The following is a 21,027-nucleotide window of genomic DNA, read 5'->3' on the forward strand; positions in this document are numbered from 1 at the left end:
TGCACCCAAATCCCGTGGGAGGGAGAGCTAAACCTTCAGAGAGGCAGACAAGCCTGGGAAACCAGAAGAGACTGCTCTCTGTACATACATCTCGGACGGCAGAGGAGAGCACCAAAGGCCATCTGGAACCCTGCTGCACTGAAGCTCCCAGAAGGGGCGGCGCATATCTTCCTGGTTGTTGCCTCTGCAGAGAGCCCGTGGGCAGCACCCCACGAGCGAACTTGAGCCTCGAGACTACAGGTAAGACCAACTTTTCTGCTGCAAGAAAGCTGCCTGGTGAACTCAAGAAACAGGCCCACAGGAACAGCTGAAGACCTGTAGAGAGGAAAAACTACACGCCCGAAAGCAGAACACTCTGTCCCCATAACTGACTGAAAGAGAGGAAAACAGGTCTACAGCACTCCTGACACACAGGCTTATAGGACAGTCTAGCCACTGTCAGAAATAGCAGAACAAAGTAACACTAGAGATAAGCTGATGGCGAGAGGCAAGCGCAGGAACCCAAGCAACAGAAACCAAGACTACATGCCATCATCGGAGCCCAATTCTCCCACCAAAACAAACATGGAATATCCAAACACACCAGAAAAGCAAGATCTAGTTTCAAAATCATATTTGATCATGATGCTGGAGGACTTCAAGAAAGACGTGAAGAACTCCCTTAGAGAACAAGTAGAAGCCTACAGAGAGGAATCGCAAAAATCCCTGAAAGAATCACAAAAATCCCTGAAAGAATTCCAGGAAAACACAATCAAACAGTTGAAGGAATTAAAAATGGAAATAGAAGCAATCAAGAAAGAACACATGGAAACAACCCTGGATATAGAAAACCAAAAGAAGAGACAAGGAGCTGTAGATACAAGCCTTACCAACAGAATACAAGAGATGGAAGAGAGAATCTCAGGAGCAGAAGATTCCATAGAAATCATTGACTCAACTGTCAAAGATAATGTAAAGCGGAAAAAGCTACTGGTCCAAAACATACAGGAAATCCAGGACTCAATAAGAAGATCAAACCTAAGGATAATAGGTATAGAAGAAAGTGAAGACTCCCAGCTCAAAGGACCAGTAAATATCTTCAACAAAATCATAGAAGAAAACTTCCCTAACCTAAAAAAAGAGATACCCATAGGCATACAAGAAGCCTACAGAACTCCAAATAGATTGGACCAGAAAAGAAACACCTCCCGTCACATAATTGTCAAAACACCAAACGCACAAATAAAGAAAGAATATTAAAAGCAGTAAGGGAAAAAGGTCAAGTAACATATAAAGGCAGACCTATCAGAATCACACTAGACTTCTCGCCAGAAACTATGAAGGCCAGAAGATCCTGGACTGATGTCATACAGACCCTAAGAGAACACAAATGCCAGCCCAGGTTTCTGTATCCTGCAAAACTCTCAATTAACAAGTATGGAGAAACCAAGATATTCCATGACAAAACCAAATTTACACAATATCTTTCTACAAATCCAGCACTACTGAGGATAAAAAATGGTAAAGCCCAACATAAGGAGGCAAGCTATACCCTAGAAGAAGCAAGAAACTAATCGTCTTGGCAACAAAACAAAGAGAATGAAAGCACACAAAAATAACCTCACATCCAAATATGAATATAACGGGAAGCAATAAGCACTATTCCTTAATATCTCTCAACATCAATGGCCTCAACTCCCCAATAAAAAGACAGAGATTAACAAACTGGATACACAACGAGGACCCTGCATTCTGCTGCCTACAGGAAACAAACCTCAGAGACAAAGACAGACATTACCTCAGAGTGAAAGGCTGGAAAACAATTTTCCAAGCAAATGGTCAGAAGAAGCAAGCTGGAGTAGCCATTCTAATATCAAATAAAATCAATTTTCAACTAAAAGTCATCAAAAAAGATAAGGAAGGACACTTTATATTCATCAAAGGAAAAATCAACCAAGATGAACTCTCAATCCTAAATATCTATGCCCCAAATACAAGGGCACCTACATATGTAAAAGAAACCTTACTAAAGCTCAAAACACACATTGCACCTCACACAATAATAGTGGGAGATTTAACACCCCACTCTCATCAAGGGAGAGATCATGGAAACAGAAATTAAACAGAGATGTAGACAGACTAAGAGAAGTCATGAGCTAAATGGACTTAACGGATATTTATAGAACATTCTATCCTAAAGCAAAAGGATATACCTTCTTCTCAGCTCCTCATGGTACTTGCTCCAAAACTGACCATATAATTGGTCAAAAAACGGGCCTCAACAGGTACAAAAAGATAGAAATAATCACATGCGTGCTATCGGACCACCACGGCCTAAAACTGGTCTTCAATAACAATCAAGGAAGAATGCCCACATATACTTGGAAACTGAACAATGCTCTACTAAATGATAACCTGGTCAAGGAAGAAATAACGAAAGAAATTAAAAACTTTTTAGAATTTAATGAAAATGAAGGTACAACATACCCAAACTTATGGGACACAATGAAAGCTGTGCTAAGAGGAAAACTCATAGAGCTGAGTGCATGCAGAAAGAAACAGAAAAGAACATATGTCAGCAGCTTGACAGCACACTTAAAAGCTCTAGAACAAAAAGAAGCAAATACACCCAGGAGGAGTAGAAGGCAGGAAATAATCAAACTCAGAGCGGAAATCAACCAAGTAGAAACAAAAAGGACCATAGAAAGAATCAACAGCACCAAAAGTTGGTTCTTTGAGAAAATCAACAAGATAGATAAACCCTTAGTCAGACTAACGAGAGGACACAGAGAGTGTGTCCAAATTAACAAAATCAGAAATGAAAAGGGAGACATAACAACATGTTCAGAGGAAATTCAAAAAATCATCAGATCTTACGATAAAAACCTATATTCAACAAAACTTGAAAAACTTCAGGAAATGGACAATTTCCTAGACAGATACCAGGTACAAAAGTTAAATCAGGAACAGATAAACCAGTTAAACAACCCCATAACTCCTAAGGAAATAGAAGCAGTCATTAAAGGTCTCCCAACCAAAAAGAGCCCAGGTCCAGACGGGTTTAGTGCAGAATTCTATCAAACCTTCATAGAAGACCTCATAACAATATTATCCAAAGTATTCCTCAAAATTGAAACAGATGGATCACTACCGAATAACTTCTACGAAGCCACAATTACTCTTATACCTAAACCACACAAAGACACAACAAAGAAAGAGAACTTCAGACCAATTTCCCTTATGAATATCGACGCAAAAATACTCAACAAAATTCTGGCAAACAGAATCCAAGAGCACATCAAAACAATCATCCAACATGACCAAGTAGGCTTCATCCCAGGCATGCAGGGATGGTTTAATATACGGAAAACCATCAACGTGAACCTTTATATAAACAAACTGAAAGAACAAAACCACATGATCATTTCATTAAACGCTGAGAAAGCATTTGACAAAATTCAACACCCCTTCATGATAAAAGTCCTGGAAAGAATAGGAATTCAAGGCCCATACCTGAACATACCTAATATACATATACAGCAAACCAGTTGCTAACATTAAACTAAATGGAGAGAAACTTGAAGCAATCCCACTAAAATCAGGGACTAGACAAGGCTGCCCACTCTCTCCCTACTTATTCAATATAGTTCTTGAAGTTCTAGCCAGAGCAATCAGACAACAAAAGGAGGTCAAGGGGATACAGATCGGAAAAGAAGAAGTCAAAATATCACTATTTGCAGATGATATGATAGTATATTTAAGTGATCCCAAAAGTTCCACCAGAGAACTACTAAACCTGATAAACAACTTCAGCAAAGTGGCTGGGTATAAAATTAATTCAAATAAATCAGTTGCCTTCCTCTATACAAAAGATAAACAAGCCGAGAAAGAAATTAGGGAAACAACACCCTTCATAATAGACCCAAATAATATAAAGTACCTCGGTGTGACTTTAACAAAGCAAGTAAAAGATCTGTACAATAAGAACTTCAAGACAGTGAAGAACGAAATTGAAGAAGACCTCAGAAGATGGAAAGATTTCCCATGCTCATGGATTGGCAGGATTAATATAGTAAAAATGGCAATTTTACCAAAAGCAATCTACAGATTCAACGCAATCCCCATCAAAATACCAATCCAATCCTTCAAAGAGTTAGACAGAACAATTTGCAAATTCATCTGGAATAACAAAAAACCCAGGATAGCTAAAGCTATCCTCAACAATAAAAGGACTTCAGGGGGAATCACGATCCCTGAATTCAAGCAGTATTACAGAGCAATAGTGATAAAAACTGCATGGTATTGGTACAGAGACAGACAGATAGACCAATGGAATAGAATTGAAGACCCAGAAATGAACCCACACACCTATGGTCACTTGATTTTTGACAAAGGAGCCAAAACCATCCAATGGAAAAAAGATAGCATTTTCAGCAAATGGTGCTGGTTCAACTGGAGGTCAACATGTAGAAGAATGCAGATCGATCCATGCTTATCACCCTGTACATAGCTTAAGTCCAAGTGGATCAAGGACCTCCACATCAATCCAGACACACTCAAACTAATAGAAGAAAAACTAGGGAAGCATCTGGAACACATGGGCACTGGAAAAAATTTCCTGAACAAAACACCAATGGCTTACGCTCTAAGATCAAGAATCAACAAATGGGATCTCATAAAACTGCAAAGCTTCTGTGAGGCAAAGGACACTGTGGTTAGGACAAAACTGCAACCAACAGATTGGGAAAAGATCTTTACCAATCCTACAACAGATAGAGGCCTTATATCCAAAATATACAAAGAAATCAAGAAGTTAGACCGCAGGGAAACAAATAATCCTATTAAAAAATGGGGTTCAGAGCTAAACAAACAATTCACAACTGAGGAATGCCGAATGGCTGAGAAACACCTAAAGAAATGTTCAACATCTTTGTCATAGGGGAAATGCAAATCAAAACAACCCTGAGATTTCACCTCACACCAGTGAGAATGGCTAAGATCAAAAACTCAGAGGACAACATATGCTGGCGAGGATGTGGAGAAAGAGGAACACTCCTCCATTGTTGGTGGGATTGCAAACTGGTACAACCATTCTGGAAATCAGTCTGGAGGTTCCTCAGAAAATTGGACATTGAACTGCCTGAGGATCCAGCTATACCTCTCTTGGGCATATACCCAAAAGATGCCCCAACATATAAAAAAGATACGTGCTCCACTATATTCATTGCAGCCTTATTTATAATAGCCAGAAGCTGGAAAGAACCCAGATGCCCTTCAACAGAGGAATGGATACAGAAAATGTGGTACATCTACACAATGGAATATTACTCAGCTATCAAAAACAACGACTTTATGAAATTCGTAGGCAAATGGTTGGAACTGGAAAACATCATCCTGAGTGAGCTAACCCAATCACAGAAAGACATACATGGTATGTACTCATTGATAAGTGGCTATTAGCCCAAATGCTTGAATTACCCTAGATGCCTAGAATAAATGAAACTCAAGATGGATGATCAAAATGTGAATGCTTCACTCCTTCTTTAAAAGGGGAACAAGAATACCCTTGGCAGGGAAGAGAGAGGCAAAGATTAAAACAGAGACTGAAGGAACACCCATTCAGAGCCTGCCCCACATGTGGCCCATACATATGCAGCCACCCAATTAGACAAGATGGATGAAGCACAGAAGTGCCGACCGACAGGAGCCGGATTTAGATTGCTCCTGAGAGACACAGCCAGAATACAGCAAATACAGAGGCGAATGCCAGCAGCAAACCACTGAACTGAGAATAGAACCCCCGTTGAAGGAATCAGAGAAAGAACTGGAAGAGCTTGAAGGGGCTCGAGACCCCATATGTACAACAATGCCACGCAACCAGAGCTTCCAGGGACTAAGCCACTATCTAAAGACTATACATGGACTGACCCTGGACTCTGACCTCATAGGTAGCAATGAATATCCTAGTAAGAGCACCAGTGGAAGGGGAAGCCCTGGGTCCTGCTAAGACTGAACCCCCAGTGAACTAGACTGGTGGGGGGAGGGCGGCAATCGGGGGAGGGTTGGGAGGGGAACACCCATAAGGAAGGGGAGGGGGGAGGGTGATGTTTGCCGTGATACCGGGAAAGGGAATAACACTCGAAATGTATATAAGAAATACTCAAGTTAATAAAAAAAAAGTTTAAAGAGTGATGGAAAAGATCAACACCAAAAAACTGGTTGAAATATAATTGAACAAGGGGTCCATATTCTAAGCCCATAAAAGGAGTGTATTGGGGGAATGGGATGGGAGGTTTCTGGAGGGGAAACCAAGAAAGGGGATAACATTTGTAATGTAAATAAAGAAAATATCCAATAATCATAAGGAAAAAAAGAAAAAAAAACAGACTTGGCATCTTTGGCTAAATGGTTTGGCTTTTTAGTCAACAATTAAAACAAACAAACAAAAAAAGATGATAGAATCTGCCACCCATGCTGAAGATGGGCTTGTGTCAGGGTGATCCTGCGAGGACATCAGGAAGGCTGGTGTTGCATGAGTCTTTGAGGATGAAGCCTGATTGTTGATGACGCCAAGTTGTGGAAGATGTGGGGTGCATAAGTTACATGCCAAGGAGAGCTGCTAACAGGGAGTAGAAACCATCCTAAGAAAAAGATTTTGTTGTTGCTGTCAATAAAGCTGAAAGGATTTGAGCATCTGAACACCAATTAGAAATCTTACATGAAAATGCAGAGTCTGGTTTGCTCAACTGGTTTTTGGTCTGGCTTTGGTCCAGTATTATCTCAGTACGCTCCCTTTCCTTGTTTTGCAATGGTAATGTATATCTGGTGCCTTTGTATGTTGGCAATATGTAATCTACTTTTTGATTGTTATTTTGCAGGGGGTTAAAGTTAAGAAAATGCTATTAGTTTCAGAATAGTCTTTGAAATTTGGTCTTTGAAACTGTGATAAACTATGGGAAATCTTGAAGTTGGCCTAAAAATACTTGAAGTGTAATAGGATATAAGCCTATGAAGACCCGGGACTGAAATATGGTGGTTTGAAGAAGATTGCCCCACTTTGGCTTACTTATATGAAATCTGGTTCATCAGAGAGTAGACATATTTGTGACTCCTTATCTCTTTCCTTGGTTTTCTATCTCCAGGCTTGTCTGCCTTTATGCTTTATTTATTATTTCTATTTCCATTTTCAAATCCTTGATTGTTTTGTTCAATTCCTTCACCTGTTTCGTTGTGTTTTCCTGTAATTCTTTGAGGAATTTTTCTATTTCCTCTTGAAGGGCTTCTACTTATTTACCTGCGTTGTCCTGTAATTTTTTAGGAGATATTTATGTCCTTCTTAAAGTCCTCTGTTATCATCATGAGATGTGATTTTAAATCCAAATCCTGCTTTTCCGGTTTGTTGAAACATCCAGTATTTGCTCTGGAGGGAGAACTTGGCTCTGATGACGTGAAGTATTCTTGGTTTCTGTTGATTACATTCCTGTACTTACCTCTCCCCATCAAGTTTTCTCTGGTTTTAGCTTGTCTTACTGTCTCTGACAGTGGGTTGATCCTCCTGGAAGCCTGTGTGTCAGCACTCTTGTAGATCTGTTTTCTTTCAGCTGGATCTGGGAGCAGAGAGTTGCTCCTGGTTTTGTGTGACTTGAAGCCTCCAGGATTTTGCTTGACACTTAAGAGTTGGTCTTAACTCTGTTCTCACTTGTGTCAGTACTCCAGGGAATGGCTTTTCAGTTCTGAGACTAGACATAAATCAGAAGGTTCCTCTGTTGTCTGCTCCTATATTGCTGTATCAAGAGGATACTAGTCCGATTCCTCTTGACCCAGGAATGTGAGAAGTGGCAATCTCCCCTGAGATCTCAGTACTGTCAGCATTTCTAAGAGTCGATCTCCCTCCCCCCATGGGATTTGGATACAGAGGGTTGTGGGAGTGCTTCAGCTCCAGGGACCTCCAGAAACTGGAAATGTCCTGCCCCAGAGGGGTTGTACCTTTTGTGTCCTGAGGTCACCAGGCGGGTCACGTGGAGCAGAAGAGTTAGTTGTACCTCTGCTCTCAGGTGTGTCAGTGCTCTTGGCAACTGACGTTTGGCTCTTGGTGTATGCAGAAACTGCAGGGATCCTGACTCTGACAATTCCTAAGTTCCTATACCCAGTGGACATAGAGGGCATTAGGAAGGTTACTCTTTGCTCATTAATGTGGGCAGATATAGTTGTTTCCTGTGAGCTCTCAGGATTGTCATCATTTCTGTGAGATCAGATCTCTTCCCACCAACAATTTTGATTTGTTAAAAAAATAGTGAATTTACTCTTCTGTCTTTTGTGCTATATTTAACATTAAAGTAACAAGCACATTTTTACTTTTAAAATCCATGAGGAGAGAAGTTAGTACTACAGAACCTATATGTGTTGGTGTTCTGTCTAAGCTCCACCCCTACAGCTTCCTGGCAGCAGCCAGGTATACTCTACAGCTGCCTAAAGCAGTCAGCTGTGAAGACACTATATAAGGGGCTGCCTGTCCCCTCCTCTCTCTCTCTCTCTTACTACCTCTTATTCTTTGTTTTTCACATTCTTGCCTCCTTTCCCCTCCCCACCGTGTGCCCATGGCTGCCGCATTTCCTCTCTTCTCCTCTTCTTCTCACATTGAACTATGTTTTCTTGGTGAGTTCTCTCTGGGTAAGGGCTGTGATTTAAACCCTACATGTACATTTGTAAGGAAAATGAAATGTTTCAAACTTTAAGTATATTTTAATGATTTAAGAATGAGATGAATAAACAAATAGTTGCATGAGGGAGAATCATAAATTTTAAGCATGTTCTTGAAAGCAGAATGTAAAAGGCAGGATGGAGAGATGAAAAAATAGAAAATACCTAGCAAAATAGTAGGTTTTGAGGGCATAGCTCACTGGCAAAAATATACTTAGCAAGTATGATGTTCAAGATTTAATACTTAAGTAGCAGAGATAAATTAAATCACAGACAAGTCTCTCATGATAATTGTGGCTGTACTGTATTCTATTTTTTTAATCTTTATTAACTTTAGTATTTCTTATTTACATTTCGATTGTTATTCCCCTTCCAAGTTTCTGGGCTAACATCCCCCTAACACCTCCTCCTCCCTTTCTATTTGAGCTTCCCGTCCCCATCCCCCCAATTACCACCATCCCCCCAACAATCACATTCGCTGGGGGTTCAGTCTTGGCAGGACCAAGGGCTTCCCCTTCCACTGGTGCTCTTACTAGGGTATTCATTGCTACCTATGAGGTTAGAGCCCAGGGTCAGTCCATGTATAGTCTTTGGGTAGTGGCTTAGTCCCTGGAAGCTCTGGTTGGTTGTCATTGTTGTTCATATGAGGTCTCGAGCCCCTTCAAGCTTTTCCAGTCCTTTCTCTGATTCCTTCAATGGGGATACCGTTCTCATTTCAGTGGTTTGCTGATGGCATTAATATCTGTATTTAGCATACTCTGGCTGTGTCTCTCAGGAGACATCTATATCCTATTCATGTCAGCCTGCACTTCTTAACTTCATCCATCTTACCTAGTTTTGGTGGCTGTATATGTATGAGCCACATATAGGGTAGGTTCTGAATGACCGTTCCTTCAATCTCTGTTCTAAACTGCCTCCCTATCCCTTCCTATCAGTATTTTTCTTCCACTTTTAAAGAAGAAGAAGTGAAGCATCCACATTTTGGTCATCCTTCTTGAGTTTATAGTTGTCTGGACACCTTGGGTAATTTGAACATTTGGACTAATATCCACTGATCAATGAGTGCATACCATATATGTGTTTCTCTGGTAGGGTTGCCTCACTCAGGATGATATTCTCTAGTCCCATCCAAGTAAAGATGTTGAATATTTGTTTAGGTGATTCTCAACCATTTGATATTCCTCCGGTGTGAATTCTTTGGTTAGCTCTGTACCTCATTTTTTAATAGGGTGATTTGTCTCTCTGCAGTCTAACTTCCTGAGTTCTTTGTATATTTTGCATATTATCTCTCTATCAGCTGTAGAATTGGTAAAGATCTTTTCCAAATCTGTTGGTTGCTGTTTTGTCCTAAGGACAGTGTCCTTTGCCTTACAGAAGCATTGCATCTTCATGAGATCCCATTTGTTGATTCTGGCTCTTAGAGCATAAGCCATTGGTCTTCAGGAAATTTTCTTCAGTGCCCATGTGTTCAATATTCTTCCCCACTTTTTCTTCTATTAGTTTGAGTATATCTTGTTTGATGTGGAGGTCCTTTATCTACTTGGACTTGAGCTTTGTACAGGGTGATAGGAATGGATCAAATTGCATTCTTCTATATGCTGACCTCCAGTTGGACCAGCAAAATTTGTTGAAAATGCTATCTTTTTTTTCCATTGGATGGTTTTGGAACCTTTGTCAAAAATCAAGTGACCATAGGTGTGTGGGATGATTTTTTGAATTTCCTCTGATTCTGTTTTTATGTCTCCCTTTTCATATCTTATTTTTGTTAATTTGGACACACACTCTGTGCTTTCTGGTTCGTCTGGCTAAGGTTTTATCTATCTTGTTCATTTTCTCAAAGAACCAGCTTTTTGTTCTGTTGATTCTTTGTATAGTCCTTTTTGTTTCTACTTGGTTTATTTCAGCTCTAAGTTTGATCATTCCCTGCCTTCTAGTCCTCCTGGATTTAGTTGCTTCTTTTTGTTATAGAGCTTTAAGGCGTGCCATCAATCTGCTATTGTATGTTCCCTACTGTTTCTTTCTGCAGGCACTCAGAGCTATGAGGTTTCCTCTTAGCACAGTTTTCATTGTGTCCCAAATGTTTGGGAATATTGTACCTTTATTTTCAATTAATTCTAAGACTTTTTTAATTTCTTTATTTCTTCCTTGAACAAGTTATCATTGAGTAGTGCATTGTTCAACTTCCATGTATATGTGGGTGTTCTTTTCTTATTTTTGTTATTGAAGACCAGCCTTTGTCTGTAGTAGTCTGATAGGACCCTTGGACTGTTTCTATCTTTCTGTATCTGTTGAGGCCTGTTTTGTGATTGATTATATGGTCAGTTTGGAAAAGGTACCACAAGGTGGTGAGAAGAAGTTATATCCTTTTATTTTACGATGGAGTGTTCTATAAAACCTGTTACGTCCATTTTGTTAATAACTCTTGTTAGTCTGTCTATGTCTCTGATTAATTTCTATTTCCATAATCTATCCATTGGTGAGAGTGAGATGTTGAAATCTCCTACTATTATTGTGTGAGGTGCAATGTGTGCTTTGATCATTATTAAGGTTTCTTTTATGTATGTAGGTGCCTTTGTATTTAGAGAATAAACATTTAAGATTGAGAGTTCATCTTGGTGGATTTTTTCTTTGATGAATATGAAGTGTCCTTCCTTATCTTTTTTGTTGACTTTTAGTTAAAAGATGATTTTATTCAATATTAGAATGGCTACTCCAGCTTGCTTCTTCAGATCGTTTGATTGGAGAGATGTTTTCCAGCCTTCTACTCTGAAATAGTGTCTGTCTTTGTCCCTGAGGTGTATTTACTGTAGACAGCAAAATGTGTGATCCTCTTAATGTACCCAGTCTGTTAGTCTATGTCTATTTATTGGCAAATTGAGTCCATCGATGTTGCAAGATATTAATGAATAGTGATTGTTACTTCCTGTTATTTACATATTTGAAGGTGGGATTATGTCTGTTTGCTTCTCTTCTTCCGGTTTTGTTGCAGGAGTATTATTTTCTTGCTTTTTCTATAGTGTAGCTTGCTTCCTTGTGTTGGGCTTTGACATTTACTATTCTTTTTAGGGCTGGACGTATGTTTTGTTTTGTCATGGAATATCTTGGTTTCTACCTCAAAGTTAATTGATCATTTTCTGGATGCAATAACCTTGGCTGGAATTTGTGTTCTCTTAGGGTCTGTATGATATCAGTCCAGGACGTTCTGGCTCTCATAATCTCTGGTGAGAAATCTGATATAATTCTGATAGGTCTGCCTTTATATGTTACTTGACATTTTTCCCTTATGGCTTTTAATATTCTTTCTTGTATTTTGCATTTGGTATTTTGAATATTATGTGACAGGAGGAGGTTCTTTTCTGGCCCAATCTTTTTGGGGTTCTGTAGGCTTTTTGCATGTTTATGGGCATGTCTTTCTTTAGGTTAGGGAAGTTTTCTTCTATGATTTTGTTGAAGATATTTATTGACTCTTTAAGTTGGGTGTCTTCACTCTCTTCTATTCCTATTATCCTTAGGTTTTATCTTTTCATTGTGTCCTGGATATCCTATATGTTTTAGGCTAGGAACTTTTTGCGTTTTACATTATTTTTGATAGTTGAGTCATTGTTTTCTATGGTATCTTCTGCTTCTAAGATTGTCTCTTCTATCTCTTGTATTCTGTTGGTACTGTTAACATCTATGACTCCTGATCTCTTCCCCACTATTTCTTTCTTCGGGGTTGACTCCCTTTGTGATTTCTTTATTGTTTCTATTTACATTTTTGACTCCTGGATGGTTTTGTTCATTTTCTTCTCTTGTTTAGTTGTTTTATCCAGTAGTTCTTTAAGGGATTTTTGTGTTTTCTCTTTAAAAGACTATACATGGACTGACTCTGGGCTCCAACTGCATAGGGAGCAATGAATAGCCTAGTAAGGGCACCAATGGAAGGGAAAGCCCTTGGTCCTGCCGAGACTGAACCCCCAGTGAATGGGATTGTTGGGGGGAAGGTGGTAATGGAAGGAGGAATGGGAGGGGAACACCCATATAGAAGGAGAGTGAGAGGGGTTAGGGGAATGTTTGCCTGGAAACCGGGAAAGGTAATAACAGTTGAAATGTCACTAAGAAATACCCAATTTAATAAAGATGAAGGGGAAAAAAAGAGCTTCTAGTTGATAACTGGTGTTGTTTTGTATTTCTTTAAGGGAGTTATTTATGACCTTACTAAAGTCCTCTATCATCATGAGACAACGTGATTTCAAATATAAATCTTGTTTTTCTGGTGTGTTCAGATATCTAGTGTTTGCTTGGTATGAGAATTGTGCTCTGATGATGCCAACTAGTCTTGGTTTCTGTTGCTTGGGTTCCTGCACTTGTCTCTAGCCATCAGGTTGTTTCTGGTGTTACTTTTTTTGCTGTTTCTGGTGGTGGCTTTATCCTCCTGTTGGCCTGTATGTCAACACTGCTGTTGACTTGATTTTCTGTTTTCTTTCAGCCAGTTATGGGAACAGAGTGTTCTGCTCTCAGGCCTGGAGTCATTCCTGTTGGTTGGCATTCAGTTCTCTATGTGGGAAGGAACATGAAGGGTTCTAACTCTACTTCTACTAGGTCCCTCTGTAGAGGGTGCACAGATGACACAAGACGTTTTCCTCTTGAGTCAGGAATGTGGGCAAAGGTGAGCAGATGTGACAATCTTTCCTACCCTGCAGTCTCAGGATTACCTGCACTTCTGGGTGTTGAGCTCTCTCTCCCATGAGATTTGGGAGCAGGGAGCTGTGGGCTGGACTATTGCTCTACTTTTTAAAATGATGAAAACATTCAGAGAAATAATATTTATAAATAAAGAAATTGCAATAGAATGTTACAGAGGCCTGGTCAGGTGGGCACTCCTGAGGCTGCAGAGGGGAAGAGACCACCAACACTGCTCACCCCTGCCCACATCCCTGGCCCAAGAGGAAACTGTATAAGGCCTCTGGGCTCCCGTGGGGGAGGGCCCAGGAGCGGCAGGACACCTGCCTGAGACACCGCCAGAACCTGAAAGAAACAGACCGGATAAACAGTTCTCTGCACCCAAATCCCGTGGGAGGGAGAGCTAAACCTTCAGAGAGGCAGACAAGCCTGGGAAACCAGAAGAGACTGCTCCCTGCACACACATCTCGGACGCCAGAGGAAAAAGCCAAAGACCATCTGGAACCCTGGTGCACTGAAGCTCCCGGAAGGGGCGGCACAGGTCTTCCTGGTTGCTGCCGCTGCAGAGAGCCCCTGGGCAGCACCCCGCGAGTGAACTTGAGCCTCAGGACCACAGGTAAGACCAACTTTTCTGCTGCAAAAAGCTGCCTGGTGAACTCAAGACACAGGCCCACAGGAACAGCTGAAGACCTGTAGAGAGGAAAAACTACACGCCCGAAAGCAGAACACTCTGTCCCCATAACTGACTGAAAGAGAGGATAACAGGTCTACAGCACTCCTGACACACAGGCTTATAGGACAGTCTAGCCACTGTCAGAAATAGCAGAACAAAGTCACACTAGAGATAATCTGATGGCGAGAGGCAAGCGCAGGAACGCAAGCAACAGAAACCAAGACTACATGCCATCATCGGAGCCCAATTCCCCCACCAAAACAAACATGGAATATCCAAACACACCAGAAAAGCAAGATCTAGTTTCAAAATCATATTTGATCATGATGCTGGAGGACTTCAAGAAAGACATGAACACACTTAGGGAAACACAGGAAAACATTAATAAACAAGTAGAAGCCTACAGAGAGGAATCGCAAAAATCCCTGAAAGAATTCCAGGAAAACACCATCAAACAGTTGAAGGAATTAAAAATGGAAATAGAAGCAATCAAGAAAGAACACATGGAAACAACCCTGGATATAGAAAACCAAAAGAAGAGACAAGGAGCTGTAGATACAAGCTTCACCAACAGAATACAAGAGATGGAAGAGAGAATCTCAGGAGTAGAAGATTCCATAGAAATCATTGACTCAACTGTCAAAGATAATGTAAAGCAGAAAAAGCTACTGGTCCAAAACATACAGGAAATCCAGGACTCAATGAGAAGATCAAACCTAAGGATAATAGGTATAGAAGAGAGTGAAGACTCCCAGCTCAAAGGACCAGTAAATATCTTCAACAAAATCATAGAAGAAAACTTCCCTAACCTAAAAAAAGAGATACCCACAGACATACAAGAAGCCTACAGAACTCCAAATAGATTGGACCAGAAAAGAAACACCTCCCGTCACATAATTGTCAAAACACCAAACGCACAAAATAAAGAAAGAATATTAAAAGCAGTAAGGGAAAAAGGTCAACTAACATATAAAGGGAGACTTATCAGAATCACACCAGACTTCTCGCCAGAAACTATGAAGGCCAGAAGATCCTGGTCTGATGTCATACAGACCCTAAGAGAACACAAATGCCAGCCCAGGTTACTGTATCCAGCAAAACTCTCAATTAACATTGATGGAGAAACCAAGATATTCCATGACAAAACCAAATTTACACAATATCTTTCTACAAATCCAGCACTACAAAGGATAATAAATGGTAAAGCCCAACATAAGGAGGCAAGCTATACCCTAGAAGAAGCAAGAAACTAATCGTCTTGGCAACAAAACAAAGAGAATGAAAGCACACAAACATAACCTCACATCCAAATATGAATATAAAGGGAAACAATAATCACTATTCCTTAATATCTCTCAATATCAATGGCCTCAACTCCCCAATAAAAAGAAATAGATTAACAAACTGGATACGCAACGAGGACCCTGCATTCTCCTGCCTACAGGAAACACACCTCAGAGACAAAGACAGACACTACCTCAGAGTGAAAGGCTGGAAAAAAACTTTCCAAGCAAATGGTCAGAAGAAGCAAGCTGGAGTAGCCATTCTAATATCAAATAAAATCAATTTCCAACTAAAAGTCATCAAAAAAGATAAGGAAGGACACTTCATATTCATCAAAGGAAAAATCCACCAAGATGAACTCTCAATCCTAAATATCTATGCCCCAAATACAAGGGCACCTACATATGTAAAAGAAACCTTACTAAAGCTCAAAACACACATTGCACCTCACACAATAATAGTGGGAGTTTTCAACACCCCACTCTCATCAATTGACTGATCATGGAAACAGAAATTAAACAGAGATGTAGACAGACTAAGAGAAGTCATGAGCCAAATGGACTTAACGGATATTTATAGAACATTCTATCCTAAAGCAAAAGGATATACCTTCTTCTCAGCTCCTCATGGTACTTTCTCCAAAATTGACCATATAATTGGTCAAAAAACGGGCCTCAACAGGTACAGAAAGATAGAAATAATCCCATGCGTGCTATCGGACCACCACGGCCTAAAACTGGTCTTCAATAACAATAAGGGAAGAATGCCCACATATACGTGGAAATTGAACAATGCTCTACTCAATGATAACCTGGTCAAGGAAGAAATAAAGAAAGAAATTAAAAACTTTTTAGAATTTAATGAAAATGAAGATACAACATACTCAAACTTATGGGACACAATGAAAGCTGTGCTAAGAGGAAAACTCATAGTGCCGAGTGCCTGCAGAAAGAAACAGGAAAGAGCATATGTCAGCAGCTTGACAGCACACCTAAAAGCTCTAGAACAAAAAGAAGCAAATACACCCAGGAGGAGCAGAAGGCAGGAAATAATCAAACTCAGAGCGGAAATCAACCAAGTAGAAACAAAAAGGACCATAGAAAGAATCAACAGAACCAAAAGTTGGTTCTTTGAGAAAATCAACAAGATAGATAAACCCTTAGCCAGACTAATGAGAGGACACAGAGAGTGTGTCCAAATTAACAAAATCAGAAATGAAAAGGGAGACATAACTACAGATTCAGAGGAAATTCAAAAAATCATCAGATCTTACTATAAAAACCTATATTCAACAAAATTTGAAAATCTTCAGGAAATGGACAATTTCCTAGACAGATACCAGGTATCGAAGTTAAATCAGGAACAGATAAACCAGTTAAACAACCCCATAACTCCTAAGGAAATAGAAGCAGTCATTAAAGGTCTCCCAACCAATAAGAGTCCAGGTCCAGACGGGTTTAGTGCAGAATTCTATCAAACCTTCATAGAAGACCTCATGCCAATATTATCCAAACTATTCCACAAAATTTAAACAGATGGAGCCCTACCGAATTCCTTCTATGAAGCCACAATTACTCTTATACCTAAACCACACAAAGACACAACAAAGAAAGAGAACTTCTGACCAATTTCCCTTATGAATATCGACGCAAAAATACTCAATAAAATTCTGGCAAACCGAATTCAAGAGCACATCAAAACAATCATCCACCATGATCAAGTAGGCTTCATCCCAGGCATGCAGGGATGGTTTAATATACGGAAAACCATCAATGTGATCCATTATATAAACAAACTGAAAGAATGTTACAGAATTCTAAATCCAAATCTAAATCTTGGATCATGTGAACTATAAAAAACTAACTGTATTACTTTTTAGTGGTTTATTTTTCCTATTCTGAACCATGATAAATGCCTTAGAGGTATGAAAAATATATATGTATTTATTTATTTATATTTAAATTTCAAATGTTATTCCCTTTCCTGTTTTCTCAGACATAAGCCCCCAATCCCATCTCTCTCCCATTCTTCTAAAAGAGTGTTCCAATCTCCATCCAACTCCCTTCCCACCCCCCAACCCCCTGACACTACCTTACACGGAGGTCCAACCTTGGCAGGACCAAGGACTTCTTGCTTTGGTGCCCAACAAGGCCATCCTAAGCTACATATGCAGGTGAAGTCATGGGTCAGTACAAGAATAGTCTTTGGGTAGGGGTTTAGTCCCTGGGAGCTTTGGTTTGTTGGCATTGATGCTCTTATGGGGTTGCAAGCCACTTCAGTTCTTTCGATTCTTCCTCTAATTCTTCCAACAGGGGTATAGTTCACAGTTCAGTGGTTTTTCTGCTAGTATTCATCTCTGTATTTCACATGCTCTGACTTTAACTCTCAGGAGGCTTCTCTATCTGGTTTCTGTCAGCATGCATTTCTTACCTTCATCAACCTTATCTAGTCCTGGGGCCCATGTGGAGCAAGTTTGAATGGCAATTACTTCAGCCTCTGCTCTAAACTGTGCCTTCATATGCCTTCCTATGAATATTTTTGTCCCCATTTTAAGAAGGAGTGAACAAATGCATTTTTGTCATCCTTATTTTTGAGCTTCATGGGGTCTGTGGATTGTATCTTGGGTAATTTGAGCCTTTGCAGTAATATCAAGTTATCAGTGAGTGCATATCACATGTGGCTTTCTCTGATTGGGTTACCACATTCAGGATGATATCTTCTAATTTATTCCATTTGCCTAATGAATTTCATGATGGCATTGTCTTTAATAGCTGAGTAGTACTCCATTGTATAAATGTACCATATTTTTGGCATCCATTCCTCTTTTGAAAGGCATCTGGGTATTTTCCAGCTTCTTAATATTATAACTAAGGCTGCTATGAACATAGTGTACTGGTTTTATGTTGGAGCATCTTTTGGGTATATGTCAAGGAGAGTTATATATAGCTGGGTACTCAGGTAGTGCAGTGTTCAACTTTCTGAGGAACCTCCAGACAGATTTTCAGAGTGGATATAATTCCACCAATAATGGAGTAGTGTTCCTCTATCTCCACTTCCTTGCCAGCATCTGTTGTCACCTGAATTTTTGATCTTAGCCATTCTGACTGGTGTGAGGTGGAATTTCAGGGTTGTTTTGATTTGCATTTCCCCGATGACTAAGGATGTTGGACATTTCATTAGGTACTTCACACCCATTCAATATTTCATAGCTATGAATTCTTTGTTTAGCTCTGGACTCCATTTTGAATAGGATTATTTGGCCCTCTGGCATCTAATGTCTTGGGTTGTTTGTATATTTTGAATATTAGGTCTCTATCAGATGTAGGATTGGTTAAGATCTTTTCCCAGTCTGTTGGTTGCAATTTTGTCCTAATGACAGTGTCCTTTGCCTTACAGAAGCTTGGCAGTTTTATTAGGTTCCCTTTGTTGATTCTAGGTCTTAGAGTATAAGCCATTGGTGTTTTGTTCAGGAAAATTTCCCCAGCACCGATATGATTGAGACTCTTTCCCAATTTTTCTTGTATTAGTTTGAGTGCATCTAGTTTGATGTGGAGGTCCTTGATCCACATGGCCTTAGGCTTTGTACAGAGTGATAAGAAAGAATTGATTCACATTCTTCTACATGCTGACCTCCAGTTGAACCTGAACCATTTGTTGAAATTGGCATATTTTTTCCAATGGATGGTTTTATCTCTTTTGTCAAAAATCAAGTGAACATAATTTTGTGGGTTTATTGCTGGGTCTTCACTTCTATTGCAGTCATTTACCTGCCTGTATCTGTACATATACCAAACAGTTCCTATCACTATTGCACTGTAATACATTATGAGGTCAGTGATGGTGATTACCACAGAAGTTCTTCTATTGATGTGGATCGTTTCCACTCTCCTGGGTTTTTGTTATTCCAAATGAATTTGCAAATTACTTTTTCCAACTCCAGGAAGAATTGAGTTGGAATTTTGATGGGGAATGCAAAGATTCTGTAGATTGCTTTTGTTTTTTTGTTTTTTTTTTTTTGTTTTTTTTTTTTGGTTCTTTTTTTTCGGAGCTGGGGACCGAACCCAGGGCCTTGTGCTTCCTAGGTAAGCGCTCTACCACTGAGCTAAATCCCCAGCCCCGATTGCTTTTGTTGAAATGGCCATTTTTACTATTTTAATCCTGCCAGTCATGAGCAAGGGAGGTCTTTCCATCTTTTGAGATCTTTGATTTCTTTCTTCAAGGATTTGAAGGCCTTGTCATGCAGATGGTTCACTTGCTTGGTTACAGTCACACCAAGGTATTTTATATTATTTGGAACTATTGTGAGGGATGTCATTTCCCTTATTACTTTGTCAGCCTGCTTATACTTTGAGTAGAGGAAGGCTACTGATTTGTTTGAGTGAATTTTATACCCAGACACTTTGCTCAAGTTGTATACAAGGCTTATTAAGTCTCTGGTAGAACTTTTGGGGTCACTGAATTGTATGATCATATCATCTGCAAATAGTGATATGTTGACTTCTTCATTTCCAATTTGGATCCCTTTGAACCTCACATCTTTGATTGCTTTGGCTAGGGTTTTGAATACTATTTTTAATAACTAGGGAGAGAGTGGGCAGTCTTTTCTAGTCCCTGATTAGAGTGGGACTGCTTCTAGTTTCTCAACATTTAGTTTAATGTTAGCTACTCGTTTATATTACTTTTACTATGCTTAGATGTGGGCCTTGAATTCATGACCTTTCCAGGACTTTATATCATGAAGGTGTGTTGAATTTTGTGAAATGCTTTCTCAGCAACTAATGAAATGATCTTGTGGTTTTTGTCTTTTAGTTTGTTCATATAGAGGAGTTTGTTGATGGAATATGTTGAATCACACCTGCATCCCTGGGATGAAGCCTACTAGATCACAACTGATGATCATTTTGATGTGTTATTGGATTCAGTTTGCGAGAATTTATTGAATGCTTTTGTGTTGATATTCATGAGTGAAATTTTATGAAGTTCTCTTCTTTGTTGGGTCTTTTTGCAGTTTAAGTATAAGCCCAATTGTGGGTTCATAGATTGCATAGGATAGTGCTCCTTCTTTTCTATTTTGTTCAAAAGTTTGAACAGTATTGGTATAAGGTCTTGTATGAAGGTCTGAGAGAATTCTATACTAAACCAATCTAGTTCTAGGTTCTTTTTGGTTGGGAGATTTTTAATAACTGCTTCTATTTCTTTATTAGTTACAGGGTTGTTTAGATGGTATATCTGTTCCTGATTTAACTTTGGTACCTGGCATCTGTCTTGAAAATTGTCCATTTCCTCCAGATGTTTCATTTTTTTGAATATAACCTTTTTTAGTAGAATCTGATGTTTCTTTTGAATTTCTTCAGATTCGGTCGTTATGACTCCCTATTCATTTCTGATTTTGTTAATTTGGATACACTCTCTGTGTTCTCTGTTTAGTCTGGCTAAGGGATTTCCATTTGTTGATTTTCTAAAAGAAACAGTTCCTGGTTTTGTTCAATCTTTTATATATCATTTTGTCTCTACTTACCTGATTTCAGCTCTATGATAAATTATTTCCTGCCTTCTATTCCTCTTGCATATATTTGCTTCTTTTTGTTCTAGAGCTTTTTCATTTGCTTTCAAGATGCTTCTGTATGCTTTTATGTGTTTCTTTTTGAAGGCACTCAGAACTATGAGTTTTCTTCTTAGCACTGCATTTATTGTGGTCCATAAGTTTGGGTATTTTGTGCATTCATTTT

This window comes from Rattus norvegicus, chromosome 13 (genome assembly GCF_036323735.1).
Source record: "Rattus norvegicus strain BN/NHsdMcwi chromosome 13, GRCr8, whole genome shotgun sequence".
NCBI classification, from domain to species: Eukaryota; Metazoa; Chordata; class Mammalia; order Rodentia; family Muridae; genus Rattus; species Rattus norvegicus.